A 26868-nucleotide genomic window follows, 5' to 3' on the forward strand; every position below is an offset into this window, starting at 1 on the left:
ACAAGTTGACCAAAGTAGCTCACTTTTCACCAGTTCGTACTACATTCACAGCTCCAGCAGTAGCACAGGTGTTCTTACGAGACACTGTTAGACTACATGGCGTACCCCACAAGATTATTTCTGACAGGGATTCTCTTTTCACTTCTTCCTTTTGGAAGTCATTACAGGCAGCTATGGGTACTAAGCTCAATTTCAGTACAGCCTATCACCCGAAGACAGATGGTCAGACAGAGAGGGTCAATCAGGTGTTAGAGGATATGCTTCATATGTACGTCATGGATCATCAGACCTGGTGGGAGGAGTATCTTCCCTTAGTGGAGTTTGCCTATAACAATGGGCATCACACTTCTTTGGGGATGCCACCCTATCAGGCATTATACGGCAGGCCTTGCAGGATGCCCTTGAGTTGGGATCGCATAGAGGATAGAGTTGCTATTGGTCCTGAGTTAGTTCGGGATATGGAACAACAAGTGGATTTGATTAGGCAGCATCTCCAATCTGTTATGGAAAGGGTTCTAAGCTCGCACCTCGCTTTGTAGGACCTTTTGAGATTCTGGAGAGGATAGGCCCAGTTGCCTACCGTTTAGCTTTGCCACCTAGCTTATCATGCATCCACGATGTGTTTCATGTTCCAGTTTTGAGAAAGTATATCTATGATGAGTCTCACATTTTAGATTGGGATGCCTTAAAGGTGGAGTCGAACGGGCAGCTAGCTTTGGAGCCCATTCGCATTTTGGCACGCCAGACATTGGCCCTTCGAGGTCGAGAGCTAGACCAGGTTAGGGTCCAGTGGGATTGTTATGATGAGGTTACAGCTTCATGGGAGGACGCAGCACGTATGAGATCAGAGTACCCCCACCTCTTTGATGAACTCCAGGAGGAAGTTCATGCCTAGAGGGGGAGGATGTGAGGCCTCACCTCGACTCAGTCTGACATTCAGTGGATTTTATATTTAGACTATGATGGATACTTTATTTTGATGCTTTTTGAGACTTAGAACTTATATGATTTCAGGATTTGGATAACATTGCTATGATTTGGTGATTTACTTATATGCTTTATGAGATAGAACACTACATGATTGTTAGATAGGATGATATTGCAATGATAGATGTCGTTATTGAATTTGCAAGACTTTACTCTGAATATAGAACTATGATGTATGTTTAGTTTATGTGAATTGGGATGAAACTGCTTATGTGAATTTGCTTGATAAAAGATGTATTCAATCTGTGCAGATAAAAATTGTATGCAAGTAATGATGTGTATTGTTATATTATTGAATTATATTATATATGGATATTTGGAAGTACTAATGTGTAAATTGAGATGCGCAGGAAATTTACCATGTGACCATGGAAAATTACGGAGAATCAAACCTAGACTTATGTATGTTTGTAAGCCAAGGTTTGTCTATTTGGAGAGACAACACCCCGTTTGTGTTGTATTTTATTCGTAACAGTATATGCTGCATGAGTGTTAAGTGTTATTTAAATTTATTGTGTAAAAACCACAAGAGACAATTTCATGTTTTATTTTTGTAAAAGTGTTTTATTTGTGTCACTTGACACGTGTGGATTTAAATTTAAATGTTTTATTTTGTCTCTTGGTGGGAAAGTGTTTAATTATAGTTCTTCTTAAATAAAATAATGTCATAAATACTTTGGGAATATAATATTTGGGGTGGTCAACTTATGTTTGACCCGAAAATAAACTTCAGAGGGGTTTAAAATGGGTTAAATGAACACCTAGGGGTAGTTTAATAGGGTTTCCTAAAGCCCATAAGGTATACCTAGGGGTTAGGGGTAATTTTAGGCAAGTTTCTACTTTATAATGATCTTTTTAATGCTTTAAAAATTGGCTTTTTTGAGTTGTGCGAAAATTGAAAATTTAGAAGTTAAATCTAATTTAGATTTTTCTTATTCGAATGGGAGTCTTTTTGCATTTTTGTTTTCTTTCCCTTTTGGTTTTTAGAAACTTGTGAGAACTCAGAGAGTGAGCTTCTTAAGCAAGATTTTGAAATTTTGAGGGTAATCACCCACTCTCCATTTTTGGAGACAAGAGAAATTTTGAAAAGAAAATAATGTTATGGAATAGAAAAATTGATTAAGGGTAGAAGAAAAAAGATTCGTGGATTGGGCAGCTCTTTATCAAATATCATAATACCTTTGGGCAGATTAAGGTTGGTTTCAGTTATTCATTATAATGTTTTCTTCTTGCTTATGTCTGGAAGTTTGTTGGTGTAAGAAATCTATGTTCTTGAATGTTTTTGTTGAAAAATCTTTTGGTATTTTTGCATTATGATTTGTGTTGTGTTTTGGGAGTTTCCTCAAGACCTCTTACTCTTGGGAGAGAAGAGGATCTTGTGGGTGGTAGCAGTGACAACCCTCGAGTGAGAGACTCTCTTTTGAGAGCGATCACAAGGGATCTTTGTGTGACCCTTGCTGCATGGCCTGTTTGTGCAATGGGGGTCATAAGGAGGGATATAAGGCTAGAATGCCTTTGGGGGGCATAAGGAATAAGGGGTTGAGATTCTTGATATAATTATTGTGCCATGAGGTGGCTTCTTGTTTATTTCATACTTGCAGTTCTCCTCAGGGTATTGGTCCACTACCACCCTTTGAAAAGATCATCACCAAAGTGTGGTGCTGTGAAGCCAAGTTGGGAGTGTGTTTGAAAATCTGTATGTATTTGCCTTCTATGTGTTTGCCTGTTTGTTACCCGTCTAGGAATTGGTTCTCCGAGCTCGGGGGTGGCTACCAGTTAGCCTAGGCTGGGAGGTGAGCACTCTGTGGTCATATTTGTGTTTTCTATTATGCAGGAAAGTCAGGAGAAAGAGAATAGGAACCATGAAAAGACACAGAAGATTATTGTTGAAGATACTTAAATCCAGTTGCAAATATTTGTTTAAATTTGTTATAGAAGTATGCCTCATTCATAGAAAAGAGAAGCAAGTTGTAATTCTTGAAAATAGACTTGAGTTTTATTGTTGTAGCTAAGCAAAGAAACATCCTGTAAATATGCAGAATATCTTAGAGTTGTAAAAGCTTGTTTTATTTCTACTTCTGATTTTTTTTAGAAACAGAAAAGCCACTTTGAGTTGCATGCAAAAGCTTCTTTTGTATTATGAAAAAAAAATAGTTTCCAATTAAATTTTATCTATATTCTACTTGATGAAAAATAGGAGTTTATTTTTGCTGAAAGATCCTAAGTATTTAAAAAAAAAAGGGGTTTTAAGTAATTATTTTATTAGAGGAAAAATCACTGAATCTATTTATTCTAGAGAAGTGTATTGTATTTCCTAAAATATATTTCTAAATTGTATTTCTAATTAGTGTTGATTAAAAAGCTTATCAATAGATTTTGCTTCATTCTTTTATCAGCAATTAAAACCAAGTAAACAAAAAAAAGGCCTATATATATATATATATATATATATATATATATATATATATATATATATATATATATATATATATATATATATATATATATATATATATATATATATATATATATATATTTGAATTAACATAATGCTTTTCCTTTGTTATTTTAGTATAAAATTTTTGCATGTAAATCTTATTTATAATATATATATATTGGTATATTTTCACCCTTATAACTTTATGATTATAAATTTATATAAATATAAATATATATTTATATAAAATATATTTTTAAAAAAGATAAATTAAAAAAAAAGAAGGGGAAATTTGGGTTCCACGCGGACCCCACTGTGTGTACGCACAGTGAGGGCCGCGCGGCGCCCACTGTGTGAACACACAGTGGACGGCCGCGGCCGCCACTGTGTGGCCACATAGTGGTGTGAGCCGCTAGCGGCACCCACTGTGTGGACATATAGTGGTGTCGCGGCATCCACTGTGCGCCCACACTGTGGCGCCTCAGCCCTCCCTGTCGCCTTCTTCGAACCTGCAACAAAAATGGCCGCCGCCTTGGGGTTTCGGCCCTGTAAAAAAAATACTCAGTGATAAACAAAAAAATGGATTAAAGCCTAGCCCAGGTAGGGCTAGGGTAAATGAAATAAAATATTATGATAGTTTTCAGAGTTATTAATATGTGTAAAATATATATATATAAAACCCTAATTAGGGTTGGGAAGCAGATTAACTATTATCTTGGGGAGATAATTCTAAATGGATTAAAAATAATGTAAAATTATATATATATATATATATATTCTGGTTATAAATTGGAGTAAGTTTTTAATAAAGTTTTAAATATTTAAATGTTTTTTTTATAGAGTTTTAAACATTTAAATACCTTCGTAGGATTACTCATAGGAAGTAAAAAGGGAAGTGAAATATATAAATTATAAGAAGTAAGCCTAGCCTTTATAATTTTAAATGTATTTAATGTAAAAATACTTAATTTTGTCTCGGGTAATTTAATTAGAGTATTTAAATTTTAAATTGGATGTTTAGGCTATGTGTCTTATTGGGAATTGAATTAAATTTCCTCTCCTATTTTCTTTAACGTGATGGATTTAATAAACCTAATGACTAGGTATCTCGTAGAGATAAAATTAAACCAGATAGCTTTCCACAAATAAAATTAAACAAAATTTCAATGCTTGGTTCTTTTCAGAATTAGCTCGAGTATAATTATGGAAGTTTCAATAACGCTTGTTGTGTGAGTGAACTTGTTAATCAATTAGTATGTTTTTTTTTTTTTAAATTGTTCCATTTTTTGCCCTAAATTTTGGGCATGACAGCTACTGTTTGGACCATGAGAGCGACTATTTGGATGGTGAGAGAGATTGTTTGGACTATGAGAGCTATTGTTTGGACCATGAGAGCGATTGTTTGGATCGTGAGAGATACTATTTGGACCATGAGAGCAGTTGTTTGGACCATGAGAACAACTATTTGGACCATGAGAGTGACTGTTTGGACCGTGAGAGCTATTGTTTGGACCATGGGAGCGACTATTTGGACTGTGAGAGCTATTGTTTGGATCGTGAGAGATACTATTTAGACTGTGTGAGTGACTGTTTGGACCGTGAGAGCTAATGTTTGGACCGTGAGAGCTATTGTTTGGATCGTGCAAGCGACTGTTTGGACTGAAAGAGCTAATCTGTTGTGAAACTTGTAAATTTGATAATTTGAAGTTTGAGTTTGCAATTTTTGTTGTATTTAAATGGATGATATCTTGACCTAACTTACAAACACAGAATTCAGATTGTATTTTTGTCCCAAAGGACACATAAAGTGCATGTTCAAGAAGCTTTAAAGAAAGCCTGAGTTTTCACAGGTTTTGAACAATTGAAAACACATCATTCAGTTTATCCTAAGGAGATTGGCTTCATTATTAGTTCTTAGCCCACACTTGGTACCCTTTCAGCTCACATAGCCTTGTCACCCCCTAAAGGGCACTCATGTTTTTGCCTTTGCGAGAGCTATTGGAGTCCCATTATGAGCCTAGCAATAAGGTCTCAAAAGGGGAGTTCACACATACACTCAAGAGGGGCATATGGTGAGTGTCTTAAGGAGATATTCTTCCCCCTCCATGCACTAAGAATTTAATAATGTTCAGAGGTAAACTGGGTAGCTTCTAATTTTAATTGGAAGTAGTAAGGGATCCGTTCGGCGCGTCGGGCTATAAACTCAATTAAGAGGTCTCCCAGCCTTGAAAACCAAGGTTTGATATACCTAAAGGTACAGAGGAGAGCTATTCCCGAGCACTGTCATTGAATTGATTTTCATCAAATCACATTTATTTTATAGTGGGTTGGAGTACTTCGCGTTATTCATTCCCACTTGGGTCGTTCCCCTCTAACCGGCCTTAATGGCTTTGGCCTTATAGGCTCCTCAGGAGGGCAGGCCCGCTAAAGATATACACTATTGAAAAGAAAAGATGAGTCTATCTTTCTGATCACCTAAGAAAGGTGAGAGCATACTCACCTATCATCAAAAACACATAAGACATGTTTCTTCATTTCCATTGTAATTAGTTTGTGTGTCTAATTTATAAAAAATAAGTGCAAAATCTCGCGACTACAAACAAAGTTAGTAGTTTATATTGTAATCTCTAATGGCAAAATTGTTTATGACTCTGGTCTTTCATAGCGAAATAAGTACCTACAAAACCAATAATCTACAAATTAGGTTTGGGAAAATGACAATCCAGAAGAAAAAATGAGAAATGCAGAATACCACATAAGAAAAATCAATGAAATTTTAAAAATTCTATCAAATTGACCAAGAACGCTATCAAATGTTCCAAGAACGCTGTCCAATTAACTAAAACATTATTATGAACACCAGAAACGTTGTCGAATTGACCGAAAATGTTGCAGAATTGACCAGAAGCGCTACAGAATTGACCAAAAGCATTACAAAACAAACCAAAAGTGCTACAAAACAAACCAAAAGCACTGCAAGACAGACCAAGAACACTAAAGTACAGTCTAAAAGCACTAAAGTACAGAAAAACATAAAAAATAGAGTTGAGAAATCTCCCAAAAATACCATTTGAGGTGTCGGAATGCTACAAAAGAGACCAAGAACACAAATCTGGAACCCAAGAGAGATAATCAACCTATCAATGAGATTTCCTACAAGAAAGTGTGTTAAAGATCAAAGGGGCTAGGCCCCACGGTGGGTGCTAAAATGTAATGTGTGTGAAGTAGGGTACCTGCAACTGCAACACAAAACTCAATAGATCATTACAAGCATGGTTAGCAAATTAAAATCGAATGAAAGATAAACCATGACAAAGTGACCTATCGCCTCCTAAGAGATGTGAGTGTGGATTTGCTCTCAGATTTGGATAAGCAATCCCAGCGACTTGACTACACCTAGATGGAGGATTTAAAATGATATGATATGCAAGCTAGATGAGATTGATTATGCTAGATTGATCCAAGAGGCTAATTAAGATAATTATGTGCATGATTAAACTATGATGATGATGTAATTAAGCTAGAATAGAGATTGATTAAGCTACATGATTCAACAATTATGCTAGAAAATGATCAAATTAAGCTAGATCTAAGATGCAATCACCTCTAATAACAATGCTTAAATGATATGCTAGAATGGATATGCCTATAGTAACAATGCCTAAAATGATATGAGATGGGATCCTTTGTGCTCCAAAATGGGAGATATTTATAGGATTTCCAAGGTCAGGGGTGAGGTGGCAGGATTCAACGGTCAAGATTGAGTCTGAAGATATCAAGGGTGAAGTTGGAGGAGGTTGGAGAAGAGGTTGGAGGGAGGGACACTTGTCATCTCTATGGTGACAATTTTCAAGGAGCCTTGCTCCTAACAAGGCAAGTTTCCAAGGGAGGAAACATGTGGCATAAGTGCCATATGTCTCAAGGGGAGGATATCCAACCCATAGGAGGTTAGGATAAGGAGGTTAGGATGTGCAAGATAGGATAGGGTTAGTTAAACCCAGGGTTAGGTGGAATGGCTGAGGTTAGAGGATGGTTAAGAGGTGGTTAGAAGTTAGTAGGCATATGGGTAATTTGAATTTAAAAATTCAAATAATAGGAAAAGGCTAATTAACTTTCAACAACTCATAAATTGATTAGTTTTAATTAATTAGGGGATTAGAAGGAATTAATCAAAGGGTACTATTGAAATGAACCTATGAAATATATCCTTATATTTATTAATAAGTAAATGAATGGGAGAATTTAATCAAATTGCTAATGAATTCAACTAAATTGGGAAAGGGGATTAATTAAATAATTACTTATTTAATTAATTATCTTCAGACCATTTTTAGGTATATACACCAAGAATACCGCATGCAGTATAAAAAACAAGTGATATGCTCATCTGGATCTTGTTTTCCATTATAGAATCAAAGATCACTGAGAGGGGGGGTGAATCAGTTATCTACCAGAAGTCAAATCCTCAAACTTATTCTTTATCCACCGATTAGCAATGCATAACAGAAAAGAACATAAACATGCAACAAAGAATACACAAATCTGCAACACCGGTATTTTTATGTGGAAACCCAAAAAGGGAAAAACCACAGTGGGGCTAGAACCCACTGTTGGGATCCAAGAACACTGAGAGGGGGGTGGTGAATTAGTGTTCTGCTGGTATGAACAGTTTTTATCCTTTTATACCATAGACTTATAAACCGGTAAACAAATAGACATATAACAAGAAGCAAATGAACCATCCACATAAATGAACACCATAACGCACAAAATTTATATGTGGAAAACCTCAAAGAGGAAAAACCACAGTGGGATTTGTGACCCACAATATCACTTCACTAGTCATATGAAAAGATATTACATACAATAGGGGCCTGCACATGCATGAAGGCACACTACCTAGAGCACACTGCTCATCACTAAAGAGCCTCACTGACTACAAGCTTTCTGCCAAAGTAAATTACTGAAAATGAACTCAAGAATGCATCTGCTATGCCAAATAGAGTTCCAATTCTGGCTCTTCTCTATACCGGTTCATAAACCCTGAACTACTACCGATATCTCTTCTCCTCCAAGAATGTTATCCAAGCTATCTATAGATCATTGCATGGTATAACATTCACATACAAAATGACCTTCATACATACATTTTTCTTTATACAGTTCTGCTATATTCTTCTATATCCACACATTACATATATATGTCATGTCTCTCAAAAATAACCTAGTAGACTGACCTATATACCTATTACAAATAATATGCCTTATGTCAGCTTACAATACATTTACAAAAGATATTCAATGTCAGCCTTGACAATAATTACAAAATGATTTATTAAGTAAATCCTCCTTGATGTCAGCTTCCAATGAAGTATTGATGTCAATGTCAGTGTCGATGTAGGCCTTAATGCTCCAAAGCTGGTATTTGTTGGTATATGCCTCCTAGTGCTGGTATATGACTTCCATCTGATCTTGTTTCCATCAATGACAACAAAATGAATCCAATGAGTGTCAATTGCCAACAATCTCCCCCTTTGGCATTGATGGCAACACTCATGTGAAAAATGCATTCCCTATCGATATGCTCCCCCTGAGCAATACACTCCATCTGATATCCTGATATTATTCCCAAGTGATATATTTTTGATATTTTTCACATATATGCATACTCCCCCTTTGACATTAATTCTGAAGACCGGTGAAAGAATTTGAAAGATTTTCATAAAAAAAGAATAAATTAATACTATTAGTTTCACTAGAGCTTAATTATCTTCAAGATTTCTGGGTATGCCTTTTGCAATAACTTAAGATATGTATCCCAACCAGATTTGAAAGTATCAAAAATGGATGCTAGTCCCCTTAGTAAGTGGGCATGTATTTCCTTCTCTTGAACATCTACTGGTGTGGGTTTGGCTATCATGTCCATGCACTCTCTCTTATGAACACCCAATAAATCTAATCTAGGACTCACCAATCCTCTTAGATTTCTTGCTATTCGCATGATTTTATCTCTCTTTCTCAAAAGCAAAAATTTGGTTCTCCAAAGATAAAATTTGTCCATCAACAAATGTGGTCAATGTAGTCAATCCATCAAAAGAGAGAAATTTTAGCCATCTTATCATATAACTCCTTTAATCTTCTATCTACATTCGCTGTAAGAATTTTTGTGTTACAACATACTCTGTAGATATTAGTACATTGTTTTAAAAAAACCTCAATAGGAATAAGTTTGTCCTCAATTTTCTTCTTTGTTGTTTCTATAATCTGATCAACAGCTATTCTGCTATTGTGAATTTATCCAAAGCTTATCGGTTTGCAATCTGCCTCAAAGATTGGAAATTATTAGAGATATGCTCCGTTAGAGTCTTGAGCTTGCTGGAAGGGCTTGCTCCATCTTCAATCTAGCAGTCAGGTATTAGTCTATGCAACACTGTGACCCATTGACCAATTATTCCTTTATCTATAGTACCTTCCTTTAGTAATTTCTAAGTAGCCATCATCATCAATTCAGTTGGACTCAACTCAGAGACTGATTTCTGATCAACCTGAGAAGTGTCAATTGCCAAAACCTTTTCTAGGGAATTAGTTTTATCTGTCGGTATGGACTCAGTTGCTTTTACCTTTTCCATATCAACCTCTTTTGCATCGGTGGCTTTGCCACTTGGTGTAGTTTTAGTTACTGTTGGTGGAATATTATCCACGGTATTTACAGTGTCTTGTACATTTCCTTTCTCAAAAATGGTGTGTGTCGGTATAGACTGTACATTCTCCTTAACTACCGATGGTGTCTGAGTATCTATAGTTACTATTGGTTGTGTCAAAATTTGGAGTTGAACTACCCAAAATACCTTTCCCCTTTGATTTGTCAAGAATGGTGGAAGATGTTTCCCTTGCAAATTCTTCTTGAGATGTGAGAAACCTCTAGGTTTTTTTGAAAGAATTTTGTCCATCCCTTACTAGTCTCATTTATCACCACATTTACTCTCCACATCATAAGGCTTATTTGTCGAGGTTTACTACTGAAAACTATCCTATTTGCAGTATCTATGCATCTTTTCATTTCCTCATTATTTACAACACCACACATTTTCAAAAGTGTTACTTCCTTAATCTCCCTATCCCTCTTGACAGCGTCAAGTCTTCTAGCCTCAAGTTTATTATACAAGGATAAAGGTATCTCCTTCAAAATTTCAACTAAGTCTTTCTTATAAATGTCTATATACAACAAAATAGCCTTTCTAATTCATTTTGCTCATTCTCTTCTAAATCTTCATAATACTTTGATACATTTTTCAATATTACATCTTTTGTAATTTCATCAATAAGCTCAGCACAGGTCATTGTGGTATTACCAGTTTCATTATCATCACCCATCTTGTTTTTTCTTGTGGTTGCCGGTGTGAATGGTTTCCTCTTTTGCATAGGCTTCCTTGTCGGTGGTGGAGGTGCAGTAGGCATAGTTGTCTTTCTAACAAGTCTCCTCCTAGGCTTTGCCTTCTTCTGCTCTACAGGTGGTTGTACCACATTCTTCCTTAAGATCATTCTTCTCCTCATCATCCAGATTTTGCAAAAGTTCTTTTCTCTTTCCTTGAGTAGATGATAACCTTTCTTGTAGGATAAGAATGAACTCATTTGCATAATTCAATTCTTCTTGCACTTTCAAGTTCTTAATCCTTTCAGCATCATAATCCTCAAGAGCCATCTCAAGTTGCTTCTCCATAGCCATGTTCAAAGATTCTAGTTTTAGGATCTTCCTTAAGTTATTAAACTTCTTCCGAGGTACTAGGCTCTGATACCAATTGTTGGGATCCAAGAACATTGAGAGGGGGAGGTAAATCAGTGTTCTGCCAGTTTGAACAGTTTTTATCCTTGTACACCATACACTTATAAACCGATAAACAAATAGACATATAACAAGAAGCAAATGAACCATCCACATAAATGAACACCATAACACACAGAATTTATACGTGGAAAACCTCAAAGAGGAAAAACCATGGTGGGATTTGTGACCCACAATATCAGTTCACTGGCCATATGAAAAGATATTACATACAATAGGGGCCTGCACATGCAAGAAGGCACACTACCTAGAGCATACTGCTCATCACTAAAGAGCCTCACTGACTACAAGCTTTCTGCTTAAGCAAATTACTGAAAATGAACTCAAGAATGCATCTGCTATGCCAAATAAAGTTTCAGTTCTAGCTCTTCTCTGTACCGGTTCATAGACCCTGAACTACTACCGGTATCTCTTCTCCTCCAAGAATTCTTTCCAAGCTATCTACATATCATTACATGGTATAAAATTTGCATACAGAATGATCTTCATACATATATTTCACATTATACAGTTCTTCTATATTCTCCTATATCCACACATTACATATATATGTCATGTCTCTCAAAAATAACCTAGCAAATTGACCTCTATACCTATTACAAATAATATGCCTTATGTTGGCTTACAATACATTTACAAAAGATATTCAATGTCGACCTTGACAATAATTACATAATGATTTATTAAATAAATCCTCCTTGATGTCAGCTTCCAATCAAGTACTGATGTTGGTGCCGGTGTCGGTGTCGGTGTAGCCCTGAATGCTCCAAAGCCAATATTTGTCACTACATGCTGCCTAGTGCTAGTATATGACTTCCATCTAATCTTGTTGCCATCAATGACAACAAAATGAATGTTAGGACCCAGGAGGAAACTGAGAGGGGGGGGTGAATCAGTTGACAATGAATTTCATCCCAATTATAATTTAATCAAACTTGATACTTAATACCGATAAACCAAACTTGATGTCAGTTGATAGATTAGCAGTTAATATCAATACCGGTAAAACTTAATGCATAAAATAGAAAGAGAAACAACATCCACAACACATAACACAAACATTTCTACGTGGAAACCCTATAAAGGGAAAAACCATGGTGGGAAACCTTACCCACAATCAGATGATACTACTGCAGATAATATGTCTATACAAATGGGGTCTACACATGCAAAAAGGCCAACCGCGTAGAGCTCACTGCTCAATCACAAAATAGGAGTCACACTGACTACAATTGGATGGTTAAATCCAATGATAATGTACTGCTCAAAGTAGCATCTACAATGTTGGATTCAGTATCAGTTAAGCTGTGATAATCACCTTCAAACCTTCCTTGAACCTTCTCTATGGTCTGCTCATATGATCTTCAATATTCGCACATACCATGTTATAATACCTTAACCTTACATACAATATACCATCTCACAAATGAGATCTTACATATATACCAAATGTGTAGGTCGGCTCACTAAGAATATTACAATTAAATCAATTACAAATAAGTCAAAATGTGATGCATCATGTCAGCTCAATACATTTACAACAATGTCCAATCAATAAATCATCTACATAACGTGTCATGCTGATCTAGAATAGATAATGCATACCGGTCCATAACCTAGACCAATTTGCCGATAACAACAAATATGTCAACCCGATTAGACCAATAATTAGAATACCAAAACTAAGTATCCAAACCATGTCTTTGACATAACCAAGTGATCTTCAGATGATAACAAGTCATCCTCAATGCTGGTGATCAATATACCGGTGACTGTGCATAAGTCACTGAACATAATGTGCCTATTCAACATAACCATAGATCTCCAAAAGGATAAGTGTTGACATCAATGACAATACTAATGCAACACATTCATAATACCAATAATAAATCCAATGAGTGTCAATTGCCAACACCCACAATATTCATATACTATGGCCAGGAGTACATAAATATTACATAGATGGGCAATGCACTTGCATTCATGCTCACTACCTAGAGGTCACTGCTCAATTACAATTGCTCGAAAGGCTACAACCTTCAGGAAAGACTCACTAACTTAAAATTTGACTATAATGAGGAAATACAATGAAATTTACTCTCAATTAGCATCTGACTATGCAAGAATGATTTCTGGTTAAGCATTGAATCTCTGACTGTCTTCTCTCTGTTGAATACTCTGTTTCTATCTTAGTCAGCTACCGGTTGGTTTGGAAGCAAAGTGCGCACATGAAACTATGCTCAATCACACCAAAATGGATCACCACACTATTAACACACTAAAACTCAATCGCCAAATCGATCTTATATATATGGTCTTACCACAAAAGCAATCTCCTTCAAGTCGCCTTCAAGAAGTGTAACATATATCTCCAAGTCAACTTCAACCTTAAACAAAACATAGTATCAAACCAAAAAGTTATAATCAAATACTTCCTAAGGGTCTTCACAATCACTGAGATCAAAAAAAAAACACCACAATCATCAGAAATCATTATGGATCAAAACATTACTGAAATACCCTATTTTACCAGTTAACTGCCTATCGATTAACACCAACTTCTAGATAAGATGAATCACAACTATCATATCAAATCACCAAGAAGAGTTGTCATCAATGACAACCCTAAACAAATATGCAACTACTAGAAATCATCTAAAATCACCGGATGAGTGTCAATTTTCAACAATCTTCCCCTTTGGCACCGAATGAAAGAATTAAAGAATTCTAAGGAATAAAAGAATTTTGAAACTCCTCCTTAGATCAAGAATCTGCATCACCAAACTGTATGCTCTATACACAATTAGTCTGTACATTTTTCACCTCATCTCTCTATTGGCCATTTGGTGGAATTGATTATGTGTTGCATTGATGTTTTGTCATTGATGTCAACACTAGTTGTTTGGATGCTTTACTGGCACCCTTCCGGTCCTGGTAGGTTGAGTAATTTATGGCTAGTTTGGATCTAGCATCATCTTGTAGGCTCTGATATAGTTTGGTTATGGAATTGTCTTATTCATGTTACTTGTGTTCATATTCAGTCAGTTGGTTTTGATCTGGTGATCGGATGCTATCCTTCTTTCTTGGAAGCTTGGCTTCTAGTTCCGGTGAGAGTTTCACCGGGAGGGCTTTTGTTGAAGATATTTGATGGTATGCATAAGTGGTGTTGGTAAAGTTTCTGGTGGAGTTTCAGGATGTTGTTGGTGATCATGTTTGAGACTTGGTTGATGGAGATCATTGCTTTAACGTATGGACCTATATTGGGTCCCGGTTGATCTAGGTTATGGACTGGTTTAATGTAACATGTGGATTGGACCTCTCGATGTGTTTCTGATATGTCTTATGTGTTGGATATTATTTGTTTGGTCTAAGGCCAACATGTTTTGTAATTATGTAATTGGTTTATTGTCTAGTGGTCGACTTGATTGTTTATGGTCGAGGGTTTCTATATATATGATTTAAGATCTCATTGTAGATCATCATGGCTATTGGATATGGATATGTAATGTGTGAATAATGTAATATCATTCAGGCAGAGGATTTGGTCAATCATTGGAGATCAAATTGGGTTTATGTAAGAGGATTTAGTCCTCTGGTATTGAGCTTAACTAGAACTGTACTCAGTCATAGGAGATTCTATCTTTACAGTTCAACACTTCTCTGGATTGTAGTTTGGATTTCTATGTAGTCAGTGAGACTCTTTTTGTGATGAGAAGTGCACTCTAGGTTGTTGGCCTTCCTGCAAGTGTAGGCCCCTCAATTGTAATTCATATACTTACTGCAAAAGTATTATCTAACTGTGGGTAGGCTTCCCACTATGGTTTTTCCCTTTACTGGGTTTTCCACGTATAAATCATGGTGTCATGTGGATGGTAGTTATTATATGATTATGGTTTATGCTTATTTAACTACTATTTTGGTATTTGGTTTAAGCATTCCGGTATTAATGTTTTGGGTTCCAATATTAAAGTTTTAATTGCTTAAGGTTTTGGTAATCTCTAGCAAGTGATTAACCCCCCCTCTCGGTTGTCTTTCAGTTATTTGATTTGTCTAACAATTGGTATCAAATCTTTGGTCCTCTCTAAAAAAAGCTTAACTACTTGAGGAAGATCCTATGGGGACTAATAGTTCAAGTTCATCCAATTCATTTGGAGCTATCTTTTGGAGAGATATTCCTAGGCTTGATGGAACAAATTACACAGTATGGAAGATTCGGATGGAGACTCATCTAAGATGTCTTGGCAAGGAGATTTGGGAGATCACATAGAATGGTGTCACACCTTATAATCTAGCATCTAGAAATCCTCCTTCAGAAAACCTGGATAAATAGCTTAAGAATGACTGTAGAGAAAGAGAAGCCCTCTTGTGTGCACTTTCTGATCAGCAAATAATAGGATTAACTGATAAATCATCTGGAAAGGCTATATGGTATAAGTTGGAGACTCTTAATGAAGGTGACCCTACAGTGAAGATTACTAAAATTGATGGTTACCAAGTGAGATATGAAAACCTGAAGATGGAAAAAGATGAAAGAATTACTGCATTCATGGAAAGAGTAAATGAGATTGTTATGGGAATTCAATGTTGTGGTGGAACTCTAAGAAAAGATGAAATTGTTTCTAAAGGCTTGAGAGCCCTACCACCAGCTTACAAGATGAAGGCTACTACTATTAATGAGTTGAGAACAATGGCTAATACATCTGTCAACAGAGATACTCTGGTTGGGAAATTATCTACTTTTGAGCTTGAAGAATTTGGACCTTCTAGAGCTGTGAAGACTGAACCTGCTTTTCATGCATCTACATTAGCAATCGGTAAGCAAGATTCGAAAGATTTGTATGCAAAGGAATTGGATGATATGAAGAGAGAAGATGATTAGTTTGAGCAACTTGAAGCACTATTTGCTAGAAGAGTACCTAAAGGACTAGTAGGAAGTAAGTAAGAAGGAAAAACACGTTTTAAATACTTTACATGTAATAAGATTGGTCATTTTGCATCTAGATGTCCTGAAAGGAATTCAAGATTTGAAGAAAGAGTTGGAAGATATTTTAAGCCTAACCCTAGATATTGGAACAAGTATAAGTACATGAAAAATAGAGACAAATCATGCTACATAGCGGATGAGGAAGACATTACTGATCTTGATGATGAACTGACAGAATACTGCTAGTGGTTCCGGCAATGGGAAGGAGTGGGTGTTCTTGACTATCAAGGAAGATGTTCCAACACTAGAAGAGAATGTACCTAAAGAGAAGGCACTTGCTGCTAAAATTGAAGACAAGGATGAATGGGTAATTGGTAGTGGTTGTTCACATCATATGACTGGAGATACAGGGAAGTTTTTATCTTTGTAAGAATTTGATGGTGGTCTGGTTAGATTTGGAGATGGCAAAGCATATATGATCAAAGGAAAAGGAACTATATCATTGGATGGTAAGAACAATACTAAAAATGTTTATTATGCTGAAGGTTTGAGGAATAATCTTTTGAGTGTAGGACAATTGGTGGATAAGGGATTTGAATTACAGTTCAAGGATGGAAAATGCAAAATCATTAACATATCTGTTTTGGAGATTTCAACCAGTACACAAACAAAAGGTAATATATTTCATTTGAATTCCAGTGAGAAGACATGTTTGATTACACAAATTGATGAGAGTTGGATATGGCATTAAAGGCTGTGTCATGTGAATTTTGATTGCATTGTGAAGATCAGGTCAACTAAGGTAGTTAGAGATATACCTAAGATTATGAAGCCCTATAATTCGGTATGTAAACAATGTCAAATGGGTAAACAGGTCAAAACCTCTTTTAGGAGTATACAAGATAAATATAATGGTGTTCTTGATCTTATTCATAGTGATTTGTGTGGCCCTACTAGAGTTAAAAGTTTTCAAGGTGATAGATATTTCATGCTAATCATTGATGATTATTCTAGAATGATGTGGGTTACTTTTCTAAAGGAAAAATCTGAAGAATTTGAAAAGTTTAAAATATTTAAGGCTAAAGTGGAAACTGAGACAGGATTCAAGATTAAATGTTTGAGGTCAGATCATGGTGGAGAATTCACATCCGATGAGTTTAATAACTTTTGTGAGAAGCATGGTATAAGAAGACAATTTTCTGTTCCCCGAGCACCTCAGCAGAATGGAGATGTGGAGAGGAAGAACAAAACTATCTTGGATGTTGCTAGAACAATGATGATGGAAGCTAGTCTAGCTCATATCTACTGGAGAGAAGTAGTGAGCACAGCAGTTTATACATTCAACAGAGTATATATCAAAGGAGAAACTGGTAAGACACCTTATGAATTATGGTTTGGCAATACACCTTCAGTTAAGTATTTAAGAATCTTTGGTAGTAAATATTATATCAGGAGAAATGATAACATTGGCAAATTTGATCCTAGATGTGGTGAAGGCATATTTCTTGGTTATTCTAATGAAATAAAAGCATATAGATTTTATAACAATAGATTGTAGAGAATTGTGTAGAGTGCTAATGTCAAAGTGGATGTGCTGAATGGAGGTCAAATCAAAGTTTATGAGAAGGAACCCATAGTGGAAATGATTATATCTAAACTGGTAGCACCTTTACCAGAACAAAGTGTTGAACCAGTTACTATGGCAATATTAGAAAACTCTACAGTAACGGAAGAACCAGCAAGAGGAACAAAGAGTCAGAGGACTCCTAGGTATGTGAGATTGAATCATTCAGAAGATCAAATCATTGGGGATAAGAATAATGGAGTAATGATAAGAAGAAGACTGACAACTAATGAGGTATGTTTAATTTCTCAAGTTGAACCAGTATCAATAATTGAGGCATGTAAAGATGAATATTGGTTGAAAGCTATGGAAAAAGAATGAGATCATATTGAGAAAAATAACACATGGACTTTGGTTCCCTGGCCTAAAAATAAGAATATTATTGGAATTAAATGAGTTTCTAGGAATAAATTGAATGAGGATGGTCAAGTTGTAAGGAATAAGGCTAGATTGGTTTGTAAAGGATATTCTCAGAAGGAAGGAATTGATTATGGAGAGACGTTTGCACCTGTAGCTAGAATTGAAGCTATAAGATTATTTATTGCCTATGCTACCCATAAAAACTACAAGGTTTATTAGATGGATGTTAAGTGTACATTTTTTAACGGGGATCTTGATGAGGAAGTTTGCATTGAGCAACCTGATGGTTTTTCACTATCAGATGATACAAAAATGGTTTGCAGGTTAAGGAAAGCTTTATATTGATTGAAACAAGCACCTAGAGTTTGGTATGCGAGGTTGGATAAATATCCTTTGAAGCTTAGTTTTAGTAATGGTAATGTTGACAGTAATTTATATTATAAGATCATTGATGATGATATACTGATTATTGAAGTATTTGTTGATGACATTATTTTTGGAGGTGAAGATATGTTATGCATGGAATTTGATAACAATATGAAGAATGAGTTTGAGATGTTTATTATTGGTGAGATGAAATTTTTCTTAGGTTTGTAAATTACTCAAACTGATAAACCGGTAAGTACTCCTATGGTTACAAGTGAGAAATTGACAAGAAAAGATGTTTTTGCACCGATAAATTCTACAAGATACAAATCTATGATTGGAGGTATGCTTTATTTGACTCAGACTAGGCCTTACATAATGAATGTTGTTTGTATTGTATCAAGATTTCAGAGTGATCCTAGAGAAAATCATGAGTACGGTAAAAAGGATTTTTACATACTTGCAAGGTACACCTGAATATGGTTTATGGTACCCTAAGGATGATGACTTTAAATTATGTGCATATACAGATTCAAATTGGACTGGAGATGTTGATGACCAGAAAAGTACTTTCAGTGGAGCTTTCTTTCTTGGAAAGAAACTTGTTTCATGGATCAACAAAAAACAATCATGTACTTTTTTATCTACTGTTGAAGCTGAGTATGTTGTTGCTACTACTAACTGTACACAGGTTCTATGGATGAAGCAAATTTTGAAGGATATAAAGGTGGATTGTAATGCACCGGTAGTTATTCACTATGATAACTCTGTTGCTATTGACATATTAAAGAATCTGGTATCTCATTCTAAGACAAAGCACATACCTTTCAAGTACAACTATTCTAAGGAAAAGATGGAAGAAAATGAAGTTAGACTGGTTTATGTGAACACTAAAGAGCAGATTGCAAATATCTTCACTAAACCTTTGCCTATGGAATCATTTGAATATTTCAGAGATAGATTGGGAGTTTTTGCCCCTCCCATAGAGCCTTGATTGATGTAGTTTGGCATTAGTCCAATATGCATTATCAGAGATATTTTTCATTTCAGCATTGATGCGGGGATGCTACTGCTCAGGGGAGTAGTCAACATTGTATTCAATGGTTTATATTTTTGCTTTGATATTTTTGTCGGATTTATGGCATTGATGTCAAAGGGGGAGAGATATTGATGTGAAAAAGAAAAACTTAAGGATTTGTATACATTAAGGGGAGAGATATATGTACAATTCAGAGCTTTACAGAGATATTATTCAAAGGGGGAGTTTGGTCTTTGTTTCAGAACTTCATTTCTATATCTTTGAGCAGGCAAATGTTGGTTGTCTTCCATTCGAGGAGACTTGTTTGACATTTCTTCGTACTTAGATGTTTTTCACATCTTGTGTTGTCATCAACGCCAAAGGGGGAGATTGTTGGCCATTTGGTGGAATTGATTATGTGTTGCATTGATGTTGTGTCATTGATGTCAACACTAGTTGTATGGATTCTTTACCAGCACCCTTATGGTCCTGGTAGGTTGAGTAGTTTCTGGTTGGTTTGGATCCGGCATGATCTGGTAGGCTCCGGTATAGTTTGGTTATGGAATTGGCTTATTCATGTTACTCATTTTCATATTCAGTCAGTTGGTTTCGGTCTGGTGATCAGATGCTATTGTGCTTACTTGGAAGCTTGGATTTTAGTTCCAGTGAGGGTTTCACCAATAGAGCTTTTGTTGAAGATCTTTGATGATGTGCATAAGTGGTGTTGGTATAGTTTCTGGTGGAGTTTTAGGATGTTGTTGGTGATCATGTTCAAGACTTGGCAGATGGAGATCATTGCTTAAGCGTATGGACCTATATTGGGTCCTGGTTTACATAGGTTATGGATCAATTTAATGTAACGTGTGGATTGTGTTTCTGGGATGTCTTATGTGTTGGATATTATTTGTGTGGTCTAAGGCCAACATGTTTTGCAATTATGTAATTGGTTAATCGTCTGATGGCCAACATGATTGTTTATGGTCGAGGGTTTGTATATATATGATGTAAGATCTCATTGTAGATCATCATGGTTATGGGATATGGATATGTAATGTGCGAATAATGTAATATCATTCAAGTAGAGGATTTGGTCGATCATTGGAGATCAAATTTGGTTTATGTAAGAGGATTTAGTCCTTTGGTATTGAGCTTAACCAAAACTGTACTCAGGCATAGGAGATGTTATCTTTACAGTTCAACACTTCTCTGGATTGTTGTCTGGATTTCTATGTAGTCAGTGAGACTCTTTTTGTGATGAGAAGTACGCTCTAGGTTGTTGGCCTTCCTGCAAGTGCATGCCCCTCAATTGTAATTCACATACTTACTATAGAAGTATTATCTGACTATGGGTGGGCTTCCCACTGTGGTTTTTCCCTTTACCGGGTTTTCCATGTATAAATCTCGTTGTCATGTGGATGGTATTTATTATGTGATTATTGTTTATGCTTAATTGGTTTAACTACTATTCTGGTATTTGGTTTAAGCATTATGGTATTAATGTTCTAGGTTTCGGTATTAAAGTTTTAATTGCTTAAGGTTCCGGTAAACTATGACAACTAATTCACCCCCCCACCCTCTCAATTGTCATCCAGTTATTTGAACTATCTAACACTCTCCCCCTTTGACAGCAATGCCAAAGATGGGGTGCTACCCAAAATTGATATACAAATGACAAATATTTTATAAATACTTGAAGAGGTTAGAATAAGTAGTCTTCAAAAATCCCAGGTAAGTATCCCACCCACTCTTCAGGTTATCCAAAATTGTGATAAATTCATTAAATATTGTAACATTAATTTCTAATTCTCTCAAATCGGATGGTACAGGCTAGGTTATTTCCTTCATATAGTCTACCTTATTACTTAGCATGGTATCTAACTGGATGGAAATTAGGTTTTGGAGTTCACCCACTTTCCTCAAAACTTTCTCATTATCATCTTGAAGGCTTGAGATCTGATCATTTAAGGCTATAATCTATCCTTTAATACTTTAGTTTAATGTCACATTATGGTCAAAAGATTGAGAAATGATAGAAAGCTTTCCCTGGCTAACACCTATCTATTTATCAATATCAATAGTGAATTTGGGAAAAATAAGGCAAAATTTAGACAATTTATCGGCTTCTGCCAATGTATCAGAAATAGTCTGCACTCTCTTATTCAGTGTTACCCTATCATCTTCAATCATTTTTAGGAATGTTTATTTTCTAACTTCCTTAAACCTATCCAAAAATTTTTGAGTAGCCACCTTCTCCAAAGGATCAAAATTGGTATTTACACTGTTAATCAATTGTAATAATTTACTAGAGGGGTTGTTATTTGAATCTAGTTGTACATTAGAAGCCACCTTCTGCAAAACATCTATGGACATCAAAATTAGCTTTTTGTCTTCATTTTCAGATTTCACCAAATCTTGACTGGCTTGAGCTTGCACTGTAGTAGCAAGCATAAGATTCTCTACAAGAGACATTTTCCCAAGATCAACTGAGCCATCAAGATTGATCAGAATTTAAGGTAGAATCCATGTAACCAGAGGAATGGCAATTGTTAGATCAGCTATGCCTTTACCTTTGTCCACCTTAGTTAACTCAGCTTCTCTTGACACATCGTCCTTCTTCTCTCCCTTGTCCCCAATATTAGTCTGTTGAATCACAGGGGCTACAGAGCTATCTATCACTGAAGGATTGTCACCAGTCTGAGCAACAATTGTGGTATTTTCGTGGTCTTCTAGTTGATCTTCAGACTTATTCTCAACCTTTTGAATTCCAGAATCACCTTGCTTATCTTCCGACTGAGATGGTCTAAATGAATCTTTGTACAAGTTCATTTTGAATAATATTTTTCCATACTTCCTCTATCTCTTTCCTCACCTCCTCTACATTCCCAATCATTAATCTGTTGATTTTTTTCTTACTTTTGAATTCCTTTTTGTTTTCTTCTTTAATTAACCTATTAACTTCACTATGAGTAATACAAGTACATCTATTTACTAGCTCTCTCTCCTTTATTTCTCTATCAAGTTTGCTTGCATTCATTCTTCTAGCATCTATTAAACTATACAAGTCCTTTGGAATGGACTTTTCTAATTCAATTAATGTCTTACAAAAGTTATGTAGGTATAATCCTACTACTTCCTCAACTTTCCTTTGGTCACCAACATCAAAATTTTCAAAATTTGCTTCAAGATTCTTCAAATTTTCATCCACTAATATTTCATCTATCAACTGATCTGCTAATATTGGATGAATGATTGTGTACTTACCTTGTATATTTCTATATTCAAGGTATTTTTCATGTTGAATTTTGACTTGTCTACCTCTTTGGGGTCTTCCAGTAGGAGCAAAATAAGACTTGGTCTTTTTTCTTTGCTATGCTCCACCAGATTGAGGCTTTCTCACCAATCTGACAAATTCTCCCTTTTTCTTAGCTCTTCTTGCCTCTTCCTCGAATTGAATTTTTGAGGCCACCAGAGATAATGCAACATAGGTTCTTTTAGGTTTTTTTTTCCTCTTTAGCACATATTTTCCTAATGGGCTTGGTTTTGTAGGTTGTGCCACCAAACAGGAGCAGACTTAGTTGTCTTAGGTTTTTCCTTAGAGGGAACCGGATCAACCTTGGGTTTCTTGGTTTCCTATTTGGCCTCCTTTTGAGCATATTTTTCTCTTTCTTTCTTCACCTCCTCCTTGGTGAAACCCATTTGAGTAGCTACTTCTTCTGCCATCTTAGTTACTTTTCTCTTCCGGGCAAGAGCAGTGAACTGCATATGTAAACTAAGGTCCTTTTCCTTAAATCTGCCAAATCTCCCTTCCTTGGGATCCATCAGTTGACTCAGAAGGTGTTGTGCATATGCCTCAAGTGTACCAAAGTCAACTTCATACCCATACCAGAGTCAAATTCATACCCCATGGGCATGATCTAGACTATCTGGGGCTCCACTGCTTCCATCAGACACTGATCTTTATCAACCATGAAGCAAATGGTTTGCTCATATTTCTCAACTACCTCCTTCGGAATCCTTTCCCTATTTTTCATTACTGCTTGGAAGGTTTTAAAATATCTCTAGACGGAAGATACCCTCATGGTTGCATCACCAACTCCCCATAGACCTTCCTTGATCTACATAGCCACCAGTCTATAGAGGGCCCATTAGACCTTACCATTGATACCAGGTATCTCATTCAGGAAGTACAATGCTAGGAAAATAAGGAGTGTGCCATATTTAAAAGTATTCTTTTTATCCTACTTAATTTTCTTTAGATTGCTCAATAATTCATTCAGAAGTGCAGTGCATAGATCATACCTCTTATCTTCCTTGAGCATCTGGTAGGCAGAGTAGATAGCAGTATCAGAGATAGAGTTGTACTAGCTAGACTAGTAAACCTTGTATCTGACTACCATTGAAGAAAACTTCACATCATTCTCCAAAATGTCATTCACAGTCATGAGCTCTGTTGTCAAATTTGGATCCAGTGGTAGCTATGATGTTGTCATTTGATACCTTTCTCAGACTTGGCACATCACTAGTTTTAGCTAAACTAGTTACAACATGGATTATTTGCTTGGTGATTTTATGGGGCTTATCAAGCCATCTAAACTCATCATGTATGCGGCTAAGGATGGAGTGGATCCATTCTGCCTCATCAAATAGTGGAAAATGTATGAACTACAAGAAACCTTTATCCTGCAACACCTTATATTCGAGTTTGAGATTTCCTGAACCGTCAACCAAATGCTTGTTATATAGGTCCAACATGTCTACATTCCCAATCTCTTCAAGGTCACAGTAAATGTAGGCCCTGATATCTTCACTGTGTAGCACGTTGTAGGGCACGGATGAGAATGCTCCTTTTGGATCATCCTCAACCAATTTAAATGGATGTTTCTTGAAGACTGCATGATCCCTATCCTTAATTTCAACCACCAGAGGAGTCACAATACTAGAAACTGAAGCCATTTCAAATCCTAGGGTTTGCAAAAAACTAAAAAATCTGAGTTGATAGATACCTTGCTTCGCAACCGGGAGCTGAAATTCACTTAGAAATTGTTGAAATTGTTGTTGAGATTGCCAAGTTGCTTTTCTCTCACTTCTTCTCTTACTCACTTGATCAAAGTGTGACAAATGAAGTCTTGAAATGCACTTTTATCCTTCAAAAACCTAATTGTTCACTATAATAAATGCAACAACCAGTTATCATGATTTTCATGAAATTTCATACCGGAGCACAAGATCCTTTAGAAACTTCCAGATGTCATCTACACATATGATTCAATCCTTTTGCAATCTTCCAGAATCGATTGCAGACCATCGAGAGGGGGTTCTTAGGAACTAAATGAAAATCTCCCCCTAAGGCATAAAGCCCTAGTTACCGATTGAAGATCCTGCACTGGATTCGGGTGCAGACCCATTGTCAGCTCTAGATTCATCCTTTCTCACCCATATCTTCTCATGATTCTCCTTGATTTCTTCCACTTTCACTTTACCTTTCTCATATGATTTGTTCATGTCTACCATAGCACTATTCTTGCTTCTAAAGTATTTTTCAATGTGACCAGTTTGTTGCATGCTTGGCAAACAACATTATTTTTCATGGGTCTAAAGTTAATCTGATTATGTCTTGTCCTGCAATGATTAGATATATGTTCAAACATTTCACAAGAATAGCATCTTTTATTCTGAAAGTTATTCATTACTACTCTACACACATTTAACTTGTGTCCAAAATTATTGCATATGAAACATTGACCAATAAAGGTAGGAACATTATTCATGTTGTTCATCATTCCACTATTCATCCTACTTCTATACTAACTCTCCATATGACCAAACTTGTTGCAAGAAAAATATCTACCATTGAATTTATGAGCATTAGTTTGTCTTACCAAAGGATTATTGCCCTTCTTCTAATCAGGTTTAGCATTTCCTTCTCTAGATCTGGAGGATTCACCTTTCTCAAATCCTAGACCTCACATATCCTTTCCATGTCTCTGACTTTTCAGCATCTCATCAAGCCTTGATGAACTAGCTTTTAATTTGTCTTTGTATTCATTAGCAGTAGCAAGTTCATCCCTCAAGGTAGCAACCTATCTTTCAAGCTCTTGACCATTGTTCCTTGATTGTGTCAACTCAAGCTTCAACTTATCATTCTCATAGGTAAGCCTGAAGCATTCATCAGCTCTTTCCTTCAATGATTGTGCCAAATTCTCTTCATTCTTCTTCTGATCCTCTATTTCCTTAGTCAATCTCATCACAATGGATTGCATCTCATTCTTCAAAGCAGCATTCTCTCTCTCAAGCTTGTTAACCTCATCAGCTTTGTCCTAGTATTCCATGATCTGATCTTCTTTCTCTTTCAACTTGTCCATTAATTCCTTCCTCTTTTCTCTACAGACACTTTCTTGATCCTTTAGTTCACTAATGAATTCATTAGCAACATACAGGTTCTTCTTCAAGGTACAGACCTCACTTATAGCTGCATCAAGATCCTCAAGTGCCACATTGAGTTGTCTCTGAAAACTAGAATCCATAGAATCAATCTCCCAAATCTTCCTCAAGCGGTTAAGCTTCCTCAGAGGAACTAGGCTCTGATACCAATTTTTAGTGTGTCAACTTGAATTTCATCATCAAAATACAAAGGAAATGCTACAAAAAATCCAAACTCAACCAATGACACTACATGAAATGAATATTAAAATAAAAACACTATTTTTACCTTCATGATTTAAGTCTCATTGTGTCCTAACTCCACTGTTCCTAGTTGCAGATGATGTGCTCTCAGACAAGCACTGATAGCTTCCAAGATGGCATATGAAGAATGGACTGATAACTGATAGTTAACTGATACTATGATATGCAATACTAAATGAGAAATGCTAAATGATTATGTTAAATTGCTTCAAGATTAAAACTCATGGATGCATGTTTTCACAAATTGTTAACTTGAAAACTCACTTGAAGACTAACTCTTTCTCAACTCAAACTCCCATTTTTATAGACTTTGAGAGGATAAGATGATGTGGCCTAGATCAACGATCATGATCAGATCTGCAGATTTGGATGGTTGTGAGAAAAGGTTAAGGTTGAGAGAAAGGTGGAAGGAGAAGACAAGTGTCACTCATCTCACCTTGACTGGGTTGCTGACTGAGGGATTCTAGGGATGATTGGAAAAGATTTAGGCATGAGAGGACAAGTGGACTCAAGTCCTTTCTAAGATGTAGGGATGTTGGAGAGAATATAGAAGAAGCTTAGGAAATGTGTGTACGTACACAATATTTCATTCATTTTGGAGGTTGGAGATAAGTTGCTAATAAAT

The sequence above is a fragment of the Cryptomeria japonica genome, chromosome 5 (genome assembly GCF_030272615.1).
Source record: "Cryptomeria japonica chromosome 5, Sugi_1.0, whole genome shotgun sequence".
Taxonomy (NCBI): Eukaryota; Viridiplantae; Streptophyta; class Pinopsida; order Cupressales; family Cupressaceae; genus Cryptomeria; species Cryptomeria japonica.